The following is a 13,745-nucleotide window of genomic DNA, read 5'->3' as shown; positions in this document are numbered from 1 at the left end:
TATCAATATTCTTTCTGTTAATCCCACACAATGAGGACCTAAAACCATCCCGACCACCGTCCTTGATCAGATGTACATTGCTGATTCTTTGAATATTTGGCAATTAGATGGATATAGGAGCTATCAAATAATTGACCGTGTTTATGTCGGTCTGATTGTCCGAATATTCAGAGAATCAGCAATTGACATGATGCCTGGCGACATGATGCCTGGTCACCGTGGGTACCTTGAATAGACTAGCCTTTTATTAACTTCTTTGCTTGCCATGCAGTATGATGGATTTTTTTTGGTAATATTGATAGAGTTTTTTTTTGGTAATGTGAATTTTGAGATAATTGACACTCCTTAATATGTGGCTTGATTAGCTAAGACTTAAAGGTATCTAAGTCATCAAAACCATCCTAGATAACGCTCACCTTAAACCACACCAAAAATTAACATAACTAAATTTTTATGCACAACTAAAATTTTTATCTCTATTATAAATCTAATTTGAAAGTTTTCCTTTGTTATTTCCTTTTGTGACTAAAACTCATTTGCTTGGAATTGGTTAAAAGGGACCAATACCATAAACAAATGATCGTATGAGCTAAGTTCTTCAACTTCATTTGTAAGTGTCTACCATGATTGTTAAAAGTGTTCTTTTCACTTATTCAATTTTTTTAGTATTGACTTATTAGTCCCTGCCTTCGGCATAGCAGGGACTATAGAGATTGGTAACGGTTGACCCAGCATTAATTAGCGTTGACAATCTACGCATTCAAGATTTTAACCTAAGTTTTAACAAAATTATTTTATAAAACAAAATTTAAGCCAAAGTTTTAGTATGGACCTCTTATTGTCGCTTAGAATGTATGTTTTCGTGGTTTTTATTAAAACTTAGGAGAAACAACATTGATTTGAGTTTATACACTTTATGAAATTGAACTAATGCTAACTTGAAAGTTAGCATTACTCTGAAACATTTAATGTAATTGTTTTATTTCTTTTATATACAGAGTTATGTCTACCGTTGCAGGCATCACCTGCCCCTCAACACCTGCCTCGCCTGCTGCTCAACACCTTATCAACACCTGCCTGCCTCGCCTGCTCCTCAACACCTTATCAACACCTGCCTCGCCTGCCACTCAACACCTTGCCTTGTATTTGAATACGAGCATGATTTCACTACAATCCTCTGTTGTGGCCTCAGATCCTTAGCGTAGATCAAGAAAAAGGCCCGATTTCATTTAATTTCATTCCAATCGTCTGTTGTGGCCTCATATCCTCAGCGTAGATCAAGACAAAGGCCTGATTTCATTTGAGTTTGGGCACAAAATTGCCTCTCCTTCTCCTGTTCCTAGCTGGATACTGAGTATCTCTGGGTCAATGGTCCTTGTTTTTCTACTGCTATGCGCATGGGCTGTGGTGGTTCAACTAAAACTACTCCATCTGCAATTGAATATGAATCTCTGACTGAAACTACTCTATCTCCAATTGGGAATATGAATCTCTGACTGAAACTACTCTATCTCCAATTGGATATGGATCTCCGACAGGCACTTAATCAATTAAAAACAGATTTAGGTGGGAGCTTCAACAATTACTCTGGATAGTAGAAATTTCGAGGATTCTAGGAAATTTCGAGGATTCTAGGAATTGCGAGATAGATAGTTAGTTAGGTGGTGCATCTAAATAGATATATAGGGGCAGCTGAGATAACACAAATTTTCCTAAACCAAAAGCAATCACAAAAGAAATCACACAGGTGAGTTCCTCCACTGTAAATTTGAATTAAGAAATATCTTTTTTCTTTCTTTTGCTATTGACCTCGCACTAGCTACTAAGATAGAACCATCACCAGTGGCAAAGGTAGAAGCAACACCAATAAAAACTTATCAACCACCATCCAACCCCGTAAGGTACAAATCCAACTAGGATAGCACCACCACCAGTGGAAAAGGCAGAAGCAACACCAATAAGAATTTATCCACCGCCATCCAACCCCATAAGGTACAAAACCAAAGCAAGCTAGTCGTAGATCTAGTTGAAGATGCAGAAATAGTTCCCTACATCCTTCACTTAATTCGGCATTTTACACCCTTAATTGGGCATTTACCAGCTCCATGAACGAAACTATAAATCAGTCCTCTGCAAGCAACCTTGAACGATTCAACACTAGTCGAAGTTGTGATATTAACGCTAGTGCAGAATTCACTGTTATTATCTGATGCAGTATAACAACAACACGATAGAGTCTACCTAGCGATGTCAGGTATATAATGAACCTAGCTATTTCAAAGAGAAAAAACCTAGTTAATTCAGAGAGAAAAGACAGCAATATATAAGCTCTGTTGCCATGTCTGAGACCGTCCCCATTGCTTCTCTTGGTTATGGACGTGCGTAGTTCTCTCATCTAATCCCTCCTCCCCCTGTATTGTCCTTTCCTTCTTTCTCTGTGAAGTTATCTCATCTAATCCCTCCTCCCCCTGCATTGTCCTTTCCTTCTTTCTCTGTGTTTTTTCGGCCTTATTCCCAACGGGGATAACGAGACCAACGTCAATAGAAAAAATGGTAGGCTAACGTTCCCCAAGTTTAAAATAAAAAATGGCAAGAACCAAGTATCAACCAAACTTTACATTAAAATGGCAGCAACCAGAGCTGCGAGCCACCCTTGGTAAACATGCATGTTGAGGTTTCTAACTGTGGACAAGTGGTGTTGCAGTTGTGCACCTATGCAGGTATGCTTGGTCTAAATGCAACCCAGTTGTTTAAGCATTTCTAAATTATCTCTTTTAAAGCATTAGTTTATGAAATGCATATGTGTACGTAGTTGTTTCAAATGCGTAGTATGAAATGCATGTGTAAGCAGTTGTTTCAAATGTGTAAAAAAAGTCTTTATACCAGTAGTAGTTTATACCGTATATGAAATTTGTGTATATATTGCTGCGACTGATCTCTAAATTCAACTTTTTGTTTATATTTTTAATTTTAAATTGTTAATTTTTTAAAATAAATTTTTATTCTCAACTTTAAGATAAAACCCTTAAAATACATCTCTCACATTAGTCATTCATTTCTACTGGAATTTGAAATGTGTCATTAAAACCCTCATGTGCAGGGATTACTGCTGTCTTCAGTACTTGTTTTGCTTTGGGGAGCCAAATTTTCAAAAATTCTTAATGTTCGTTGTTGTTTTGGTATCAGCATTCATGGTTTCTTTGCGGAGCCAAATTTTCAAAAATTCTTAATGTTCGTTGTTGTTTTGGTATTAGCATTCATGGTTTGAATATTGATCTGAAAGTCGTAAGTTTGATTTTTTATTAATATATATATATATATAAATAAATCATAATTTATCAAATCAACAATAGAAATAGATATTAAATTATATTATTAGTTGCTATCCATTTACTTATCAAGATTAAGTAGTTCTATATTATTAGTTGCTATCCATTGACATTTCAAGATTAAGTAGTTTTAAAGAATACATGTGAGAAAAAGACAAATTCTTAGTCAAACTAAAGCGGGTTTAGGGTATACATGTATGAGGAAAAACTCTTAGCCAACCTGAAAAAGTTTTAGATCCCTCATTATTATTAATAGATCTACTTTTAACATTAATGTGAAATTTTATTTTATTTTATTAAAAATCAATTTTTTTTCAATACAGGTTGTTTTTTAATACAAAGGTTAGAAAGTGGGTTTTTTCTTATTTTAAAGTTAAGGGTTGCTAATAATAATGGTTAATGACGGTGATTTTTGTATTTTTTATATGTATTTGGATTTTTTAATTCTTTAATTGATAGTATAATAACCTAGATCTATTTTTAGTCGGGATCTACCAAGGGTTGAGCTCTCAAATCTCTTTTCACTGTAAAAGAGGTTTGCATATAAATAGATTTGATCCTTCTCAGAGTTTGGTAGATCCCGAGTAAAGATGGATCTAGGTTGGTTTAAGATCCCCAATAAAAATGGATCTAGGCTTATTTTTAAAATTTTATTTTATTTAAATTTTTATGTTTATTGTAAGTATTAAGTTTTAATTTTAAAAATGTCATAAAATTAAATTAAAATAAAATATTTATAATTTTTTATTTTTTTATAAATTGTGTTATGGTTTTTGGGTACATGGTATTGATAAGCCATGGTATTGTAAAAAGGTCTATTTAAAAGTTAATAATATCCATGATAAAATGGGGTGAATATTCATGGTTAAGATTCTTGTTATATTGTAAATATTGTTAAACACACATGGGCAGCAAGAGAAATATTAATGATAAATCATGAAAGTACAATTTTTATTAACAACTGATATACATTTATAATACATTGTTGTGACCGTTGGGTTTCACATCCCAAGGTCTCTTGGACTCCTTTTGTCCATTCGGCTTCCACACTAACCTATTGAGGATTAGGTGTCCAACATTCCCCCCCTTAATCTGAAGGGATATGTATGAGTCCAAGAAGAGAGCTGTAATACAAAATGTGCAAAAATGCATGGCAGCACTACTCTCTGAAATGTTGGTATAAAGGGTGGTGGTTTAAGGATGACCACCAACACTGGAATGCTTAGTGCAATTCCCGAAACTCTTCCAAAACTGGCAAGAAGCTGAAGTCTTCTGCTAGAGGAAGTGCTCCTATTGTTTTGAAGAGGGAAACCTTCAACTATGAAAGGGAGGTCTCACCCCGCATAAAAGGGAGAACTTCAACCTGAAAAGGGAAGTCTCAACCTATGATGGTTTAAGGATGACCAACAACTCTGGAATGCTTAATGCAATTCCTGGAACTCTTCCAAAACTAGCAAGAAGCTGGAGTCTTCTGCTAGAGGAAGTGTTCTCGATTTTGTTCCTGGAATTCTTCCGAAACTGGAAAGAAGCTGAAGTCTTCTGCTAGAGGAAGTGTCCCAAATTGCCAACTGAAGGCATGTTCACGGGCATCTTTGTTTCTGGCTACAACTCTGAAACTGGTGTGGCAGGTTGTGGCACAGGCTCGCTTGATGTGGCTTTGAAGCTTGTAGATGACCATCATTTCCCCCCCTATCAGATACAAGGTGAGATGATGGAGAAAATTCAACTGCAAGACTGTTCAATACTCTGGAACAAGTTCTGACATGTGATTGGAATATCTTCTTGGCTGTTGATGCCCATTGCCAAGAAGTGATCCATCCAAGATGAATCTTTGTTCTTGTAGGACGTTTGCTTATGAAGAATCTATGTGAAGAATGGGTGGTTTTATGACAGTGCTTGCATGGATGAAGATCAAAACAGTGATCTTTCAAATGGCCAACTCGGTCACAGTGTTGGCATTTTACAATCTGTTGTTGTTTTTGTTGCTATGGAAGAGAGGCAGAGTTTGGAGCAGCTGGAGTTGAATTGTCATGATGAGCAGGTGAACTGTCATGAATGAATCCGACACTCTGAAACTGAATAGGCTTTGAGTAGTCTGGAATATGAAAGGACAAGTCCTTGTCATATCCAAGACCAATTCTGTGCTTCTTGTGGACAAGCTATTCCCAAGGTCTGATGATGGGCTTGGGAAGTGCAGACTGAACTTCTGCATCTGCATGTAACCTTACTGCTTTATCTAAATGAACTGTAACATTATTGACTTGCTGCTAATGGGTGGCTGTCTCAATGTTCTGAACAAAAACAGGTTCAGAATGATGTCTATTTTGATGTAGCTCTTCTTGCTGTAGCTATGATTCAAGCTGCAAAAAATCGATCTTTTCCTGTGCATTTTGTAGACATGTCTGAATTTCTGAGAGAGATCCTTTGCTGATTTGTAATGTGTCATCAACAGTAGATTGTATAAGAGTTTTCATGAACTCTAATACTTCACTGATTCTGGCCATTTATGACTTAAAAACTGATCAGAACTACTACTTAATGCAGAAAAGTAATACCCACTCACAGTACACAGCAATATCCTTATAAATGTGCAGCAAATGATCAGTGTGCAACAAGAAGCAACAGGTAGAATTCGAAGATGCTAAAACCAAATCAACTTGAATTGCTTTACAGTAGGCCAAGAAAGTCTTGAAGCATACTAGAAAGCAACTTAAGTATTCATTCAACACTATAATTCTTTCTTTCTCAAAATTTGCAAGGAGTCAACAAACTAGATAATGCAGATTGGTTCTTATTGAAAACTTTTATATCTCAACACCTGATATAGTCATATAATCTCAGTAATAGCATCTACAATAGATGAAGTTCTGGCACCCAATTTCGTTAGCTCATCAAAACTGTCTCTTGAATATAAGTCTTATAGAGTATCAAAAATTGCAACAATGTCTCTCAAGCAATTACTTCTAAAGCTGAAGTAGGTCTTCCACCTCCAGCTATTGCAAGTACAGTTAAAAAACCACTGGTAGCAAAGAGAATTGTTGGAAATAAAACTGGTGAGCTTGATGTCAAAAAAAGCTTACAACTAAGTCAAAAGGAGGATCTTTATGATCAACAAACCAGAAGAACTTGCATCTACTACAGCAGTAAGGATGCCTCTTGCCCTTGACACCTTGAGATTTCAGAGCAAAATTAAGTCTGAAAACACAACTCAATCCTCAGGTAACGTAACAAATAATGCATCCCTTATTGTCTGATCATACACCCTGTGATATGTAATTCAAACTTCAGATATAGCTTCTTCAATCATAAAAGGTTGTCTTTGACTTGGATGTACGCAATCAATTTCCAAGCATGCCACTGACACAGTGATGCACACATCGCTTCATTCGCTCCAACGTTTTAGTGTTCATCGTTCCAATGTGACATTATGTTCCGGTGTTTAGCCTTCAACGCAAAGCAGAATTAACACATTTAAATATTTTACCGTGCTTGTAGAGGTAGTGTTTCTCTGCGCTACCTCGGGCTTCCTTATCGTAATTGTTTTGCAGATACCAGGTTTTCTAGGAGTACAAGCGCACCAACAAAAGCAACAGTTGCAGCTTCGTCACACTTCTTATCTCTCATGCAAGCACACTTTACAAAACACAGTATCTTTGAGGAAAAATCGACAGCAAAATCGCGCCAATGTCATCAGGCTATTTCACTACATTTAGCCATATTTCTTTCACCGCACTTTATCGTGGCTTGCCAAAACCGCACTTGCCAGAATGAGCCACACGTTTCACTGTGATTTAAACTCAAATCGTAACACTTAGTAATCGATGCAATATGTTTCTCCTCGCATTAAATTTAACACGTGGAATACAATGCTCCAACGTTGCAGAATGGAATACGCAGAATGAATGCTCATGTCAGTGGAGTTTAGGCCTCAGTCTAGAAATTCTCACTTACAACGACGTTCCAAGGTTAAAGGAAGATATTGTTTAAAAAATCTCACTTACAACGATGTTCCAAGGTTAAAGGAAGACTCAGTTCCTGATATTGTTTAAAAGATAAAAAGGACGATCTAGGCAAATACAGAGCTAATGTGCGTTCAACGAGCTCAGCTCTTTGTCGCTCGTGGTTCTCCATCAATCAGCACGCTCCCACTGCATCTTTTACCTGGCTGTCACGCAAATTTCTAGTTAATTATTATGTGCTCCTCTTTATCTTCGTTCCCCGCGGAGTCGCCAGCAATACGCCGAAAACGTTTAACGCGTTCTTCTGTTCCACAAAACGCAGAGGCATTCTTCTGGTCATTCAAATGTTACGCTTCCGCTGCGCTCTGCTACCATTCACCAACATTATACTCGTTCAATCGAAAATCTCTTCTTGAGGGGAGGACTATTCCGAATGAAATAATAGGTGGCGTGTATCATGAATATGCACCCACCCAATAAGAAGCTATAAGCACTAACAAAACTTTGATACAGAAATAGATATTTATAAATATACATACGGCGCCATACCATTCAACACGCCATACCATTCAACACTCCATACCAGCGTATTGGTATCAAATAAGCTTCAAAGACGGAGTAACATCAATAGAAAACGAGTTTATTATTTCCTTTCTTTACTTATGAATCACATGAACAAGTACGAGGGAGCTTTCCGTGACCAATCCGGAAATTCAAGCCGCCAGCAGTACCGCCCTCGGTGGTAAGGCCTACTCCATGGACGCCGGCCTCCAGGTACACGGGAAATGTGTAGTTCAACACTGGTTCGAACTTATTTGAAACAGCAGCGAACGTATTTGTTTGAAATAGCATTCAAAATGTTCATAACCAGCGTTCAAAACTTTCATAACCAGCGTATGTCAATTCAACAGCGTAACACCGCAACACGCCATTGATCCCAACACGATTTCCATTTCAATCCAGCGCAGTTAAACGCATCATCATAGAGGACAGTATGCTCAGTGGACAGTGCTCAGACCAGCAGCGTTACTATGCCACAAACGCAGACTTTACAGGATTCCTCGGATCAGAGCAACGCAGCGTTACTATACCAAAAACGCAGTTGGGTCAGTCCAAACATTCGAGAGATATTTCAGAGGACAGAGGTGTTGAGGCAAGTAGGACAGCGTTCAGGGGAACGTTTTATTGTTTTATGACAGCGCTCAGTCAGGACAGTGCTCAAGTCAGGACAACGCTTAGGAATAGGAATGCATATGACAGACCAGCGTTCAATGTCAGGCCAGCGCTCAAACGTTTCAATGTCAGGCCAGCGCTCAACTATTTTCAGTATGACAGCGCAAACGTTTCAAATCAGGTCAGGATGACAGCGCAACAGAAGAGCAGGGCGCAGGTTTTATAAATGGTATATGGCAAACAGACAAACATTCATGGATAAACACCTTCTAGCTGACAGAGAGCCAGGTAAAAGGAATATGGCAGACAGAGGTCAGGTAACGCAGAACTGACATATATATAGAGACCACAAAACAAGTGGCTCAAATTGGAGCAGGACCAACAATCGCCCGCTCTGATACCATGTTAAACACACATGGGCAGCAAGAGAAATATTAATGATAAATCATGAAAGTACAATTTTTATTAACAACTGATATACATTTATAGTACATTGTTGTGACCGTTGGGTTTCACATCCCAAGGTCTCTTGGACTCCTTTTATCCATTCGGCTTCCACACTAACCTATTGAGGATTAGGTGTCCAACAAATATTAATTTTTTATGTGTTTATTAATTAAATTTAAATATATTTACGAAATCATTATTTCAATTTATATGGTAAAATGGATGTTAATTTATTTAAGTACTATTTGTATGTTATATATCTTAATGTGATATATATATATATATATATACGATTATTATATACTTTTATTTGATAAATTTATTAATAAAAAGAAAAATTGAATTTAAAAAATATTTATATCTAACATCTACACATCTATCCTATACTTGATTGTAGAGCATGAGGAATCAATTTTTTTTTCATTGTATATTTTAAAATTATTAAAGTTGTTTTTTTCCTTTCTGTATCTTAAATATTTTGTTTTTTAATTAATAATTAACTCTTAAATATTCAAATATAATAAATATTTCGCGATGGGAATGTTGATCTCTGAGACATGCTCGATGTGTGGGCAATGAAAAATATTATACGGCACATGGGGAGGAGGACAGATCATCTAACCTCCTACTATGTAAGGTGTAAGGTGAAAGGAACAACAAGGCATGCAAGATTTCATTCATCCTCTGCGGGAAGATGTGCTGGTAAGTCAAGGGGATTAATGGCAAATTTTGGGGTTGTGGTAGGATATATTGAGATGGCAGTGTGGAGACTAGTATATTTTGGTCCAAGCAATTGTAGTTTGTCTAGTTTCTTCGTCCCTCGGGTAGTCTTGGAGTGGTGGAGAAAACGATGTCGTTGTTCCCTCCACTATGAACAGACAACAAAAGCTTCAAGTTTGTATGTCTGGGCCTGGTTTGTTGCCTCCATTAGCGGGTTGTGGGAAATTTTCATGGTAAGGTGGTTGGTCTTAGTATCCATACTTGTAGTGCTTGATAGATATTTCTCTGAGTGTTTTCTATGTTTGGAGTGGTGGCTAGGTCTTTGGTCTGCATGGAGTATTTTGGTTACCCCACTCTTTTTAGTTTTATCCTAGACTTCTGAGACGCATAATTGGGTAATTAGAATTCGGTCTCGGAGGTCACAAGGGGGCCTGTTGGTGTTTGTTTTAGATTTTAATTGCCTTGGGTTAGGCTCTCGGGGTTATGTGCTCTGGGGTGAAGTCTTTTGGCCCATGATTCTGCTTCCAAGTGTTTCCCCTAACAGTAGAGAGGAAGATATTTTAGGTGCAGTCGAGCTTGTCTCCCTCCTAGCTGGTGTGTAGTGGCTAACAGTCCAAGGGGAAGGCTCTTGTTGGATAATTCGGGGCTAGTATTAGGCTTTCTTTGCTTCACAGCTTGTTGAGAGGTGGTGAAGAGTGTTTTAGGTCTTGTCTTGGGGGCGTCTTCCTGGGCATTCGCCATGTGACCTGCACCGCATAATTCTCACTCCCAACCCATACGAAGGGGCATCTCGACCAAACAAGGTGGCTTTGGCAACGAGTTAGAGATGACACTAGGGGATAGGGTTGTTGCAAGAGCAAGTAGGGAGGGTGTGTCGCTGGGGTTGCGATGAGGACGTCATCTAGAGCTCGAGGTGGTCAAAGAGGTGTACATTCCGTGAGGGGTGTTTGGGTTGTTAGCGGTGGTAAGAATGGAAGTGTGGATCATGGGCATGGAGCAAGCTTGTAGGGTCGAAGTCGCAGACAGGGGTGTGCAGGAGTTGTTGGCCAACAAAATCGCTCGGTTTCTCATCATGTCCTACTCTAGTCGATTCTAGATCGCCCGGAAGCATACAACAGGACCAGAAAGGAAGAGCATGAGGTTGTCATCGCCACGTTAAACCAGTTGCATTACTTTCAATGCCATCTCAAAGAAAGGATTATGGTGGTTTGGCGGGGACAAAATTTGCTTGCAGAAAAGGTCGAGAAGTTGGAAATGTAGTTGGTTTATTTTGAGAAACATGTTTAGTGTTCATATCACCCCCCTCCCCCTCCAGGGATTGGGTCGTATAACCTGGTGTCAATTACTTCTAATGATTGAGTGTGGTCACAGGCGTCCTTCTGCTTCTATTTGTCTTCTGATGCTTTTGGCATGTCAGACTATGGACTTCTAAGCTGATTCTTCTTTTATTTTTCTGTAATATGATGATAGAATTAGTCAATAAGCTCGAGACCACTTGCATTTTAACATTTATATACTCTCTTTTTTATTAATAAATAAACCTTCGATTTACAAAGTATATATATATATATATATATGACACCTAATCCGAAACGGATGGGTGAATTGGACAGTCATCAGGAAGATGAACTGATTCGTTGTATTTATGTATATAAATATGAGTTAGCTAATGAATAATATATCAGTTTTCTCTCCCGCTCATTCTGGAGTTACCCTGGTCTGACATGGTATCAGAGCACAGGTCCCAGAAATAGTTGTAACTCCTGCTGTTCTGAGAGCTGCTCTCTCCTGAGCGCTGCTCTGCTCTGACATCCTGAGCGCTGCTCTGCTCTGACTGTTTAATTCTCTGCGCATCAGTTACATTTCATTGAGGACGTTTGATCTCACATTTCCCAGTTTTTTGAAAGGTCTCTTTCGCTTCACGCTTTTCGCTTGAATGAACTAGGGTTTCATCCAAATCTAAAACTATCGTCTTCTTCTGCATCTTCAAATCCCAACCCACCATGGGCGGCAAAATGGCGTTTGTAACAACAGTTGTACTCTCTTTTTTGTCTGTTAGTGCCTGCCTTTGATGGGAAACCCGGTCCAATTCCAGCCATTCTGCTAGCACTCTAAACACCGTGTGATGGGCACCTTTGAATGATTTGGCCACGGATTTCAAACTATCCACCACATTGTTCAGAAATCCTTGAAGCTGATTTTTATTCTGCTTCCGCTTCTGGCATTTCTTACCAGGATTCCTCACCCCCAGCAATTTCTTGGTTGGGAGAACCATTGCGAATGGATCTGATTCAAACGCGGTGACCTCCGACACGTAATTTCAGGCCTCGGCTAGCAGAGCTATGAATACCATGAATGGATTCAATGATTGGCAGGAGTTAATATAAGGGACTGTTGGCTCAAACTCGTTTTTTTTTTTCCGATTTGCTGAAGCTGTTTGAAGATGGACATATAATGTTATATGGCGCGACAGTGCAATATTTTTATTACTCTCTCGTGTGCAGTTTAGATGGAACCACGCATTTTACTTCAAGAATGCTTTCTTTCGGTACCCTTGTTGATACATATTCTCTTGTATAGCGAAGCTTAGTCTCTATAGATACTATTGAAATATTTTTAAGTACAGGAACAGATTGAGCTCTACGGGAACAAGTTCCTGAGAACTGCGCCAATCATATTTCTCTCATAAACTTTGATGTTTCAAAATATGCTCAGCGGGACCAAGGCATAAAGATATTGTATGATGATATTATTGTATGCATATATTTGAAACGAGTTATTAGCTGTCAGCTGTATAGACATTGAATATTATAGTATGCACACACAGATGCTTATACTTGGAACGGAAAGGATCGAGAGGGTCGTTCTCCATGCATTCTTGACACGAAGCTGCTGAGATAGTTGAAAGTGTTCAGTATTTGTATCATTCAAAAGTTTTGTTGCGCTGCTTTCATAATAGTTTTGATATATATATTGAAGTGATATATCCCTTGCGCATTTTTAATATATTGAAGTGATATATTAATAGAATGAAGTGAAGTGATCCATTGTGCATTTTTCAAACATAGTAATATTGCAGTGAGAAATGCTGATGCTTCTATCAAACGTAGGAAGAAAATAAAGTGCATAAGGCTGTGGCATAAGGATTTTCTTTTTCAGCAGAAGTTTTTTTTATCAACAGAAGTTTTTTTTTGGCAGAGATATTCTTTTACAGAATGCATTCAATCATTTCTATGGTCGGAATAGTTCTCACTGGCAAGGAGAACTATTCTGAATGGTCTCGGATGGTAAAACACACCCTCATCTACAATGAGTTGTGGAAAGGAGTGTGTGTCGGAGAAGAAGACAAAGACCCTGTGCAGCCTACATCAGATAAGAACTTGCCATTTGGGAAAACAAGAACAACAAAGCCTATGCATTGATCGCAGCATCTGTAAATGAAGAAGTAAGTCGTCATATTTCATCCTATTCCACTGCCTTTGAAGCTTTACAAAAGCTGAAAGAACTCTATGATACACATTCTGCACTTGAAGTTGTTCAGCTCATGATTAAACTCTTCACTCTTGAACTGAAAAATAATGATCCTCTTGATGTTGCATCTGAAATAAAGTCTATAATTCATGATATTAAATCCACTAAGGTTGAGCTGGATATCTCTCTTATTGCCTTTCTCAAAGCACTCTATCCTACCTACTCCAATTATCTTGAGTCTTTACAAGCAAATGGAAATCTTAAAGATATAACCTTTGACTCTCTTGTGAAAAAGTTTGCTGAAAGAGAGAAAGCCTTTGGAAAGAAAACAGTCCCTGAATCTTCTGAAGAGACTGTTTGCCTTGCTCATAAAGAAAAGCATCCTGCTCAAGATTCTACAAGAGGAAGAGGTGGACGAAGAGGAAGAGGAAGATACTTCAGAGGCAGGGGGGCAGACATCCTCAAGCAGAAAAGGCAGATCTGCATTGCATTCGCTGCAAACGAAATGGATCACATGATGCTTCTACATGCAAGCTACCATGGGACAAAGTTGAGCAGAGAAGAAATCAGCAGAAAGGTAAAACTGATGACACAGACAAAGGTAAAGCACCTGAATCCGCTCACTATATTGAGGCACAATGTAACA

General features: G+C 38.2%; 1 pseudogene; it reads left to right on the top strand.

Moving 5' to 3' along the window:
- Positions 1–13,745, top strand: part of LOC149181330 (xylan glycosyltransferase MUCI21-like) — an 81,507-nt pseudogene that overhangs the window by 35,180 nt on the left and 32,582 nt on the right.

The sequence above is a fragment of the Pinus tabuliformis genome, chromosome 3_2 (genome assembly GCF_031772625.1).
Source record: "Pinus tabuliformis cultivar Carrire ecotype Pingquan chromosome 3_2, CPIR1, whole genome shotgun sequence".
NCBI lineage: Eukaryota > Viridiplantae > Streptophyta > Pinopsida > Pinales > Pinaceae > Pinus > Pinus tabuliformis.
Note: the sequence above shows the minus strand (reverse complement) of the source record. Positions and strands in the feature narration are given on the sequence as shown.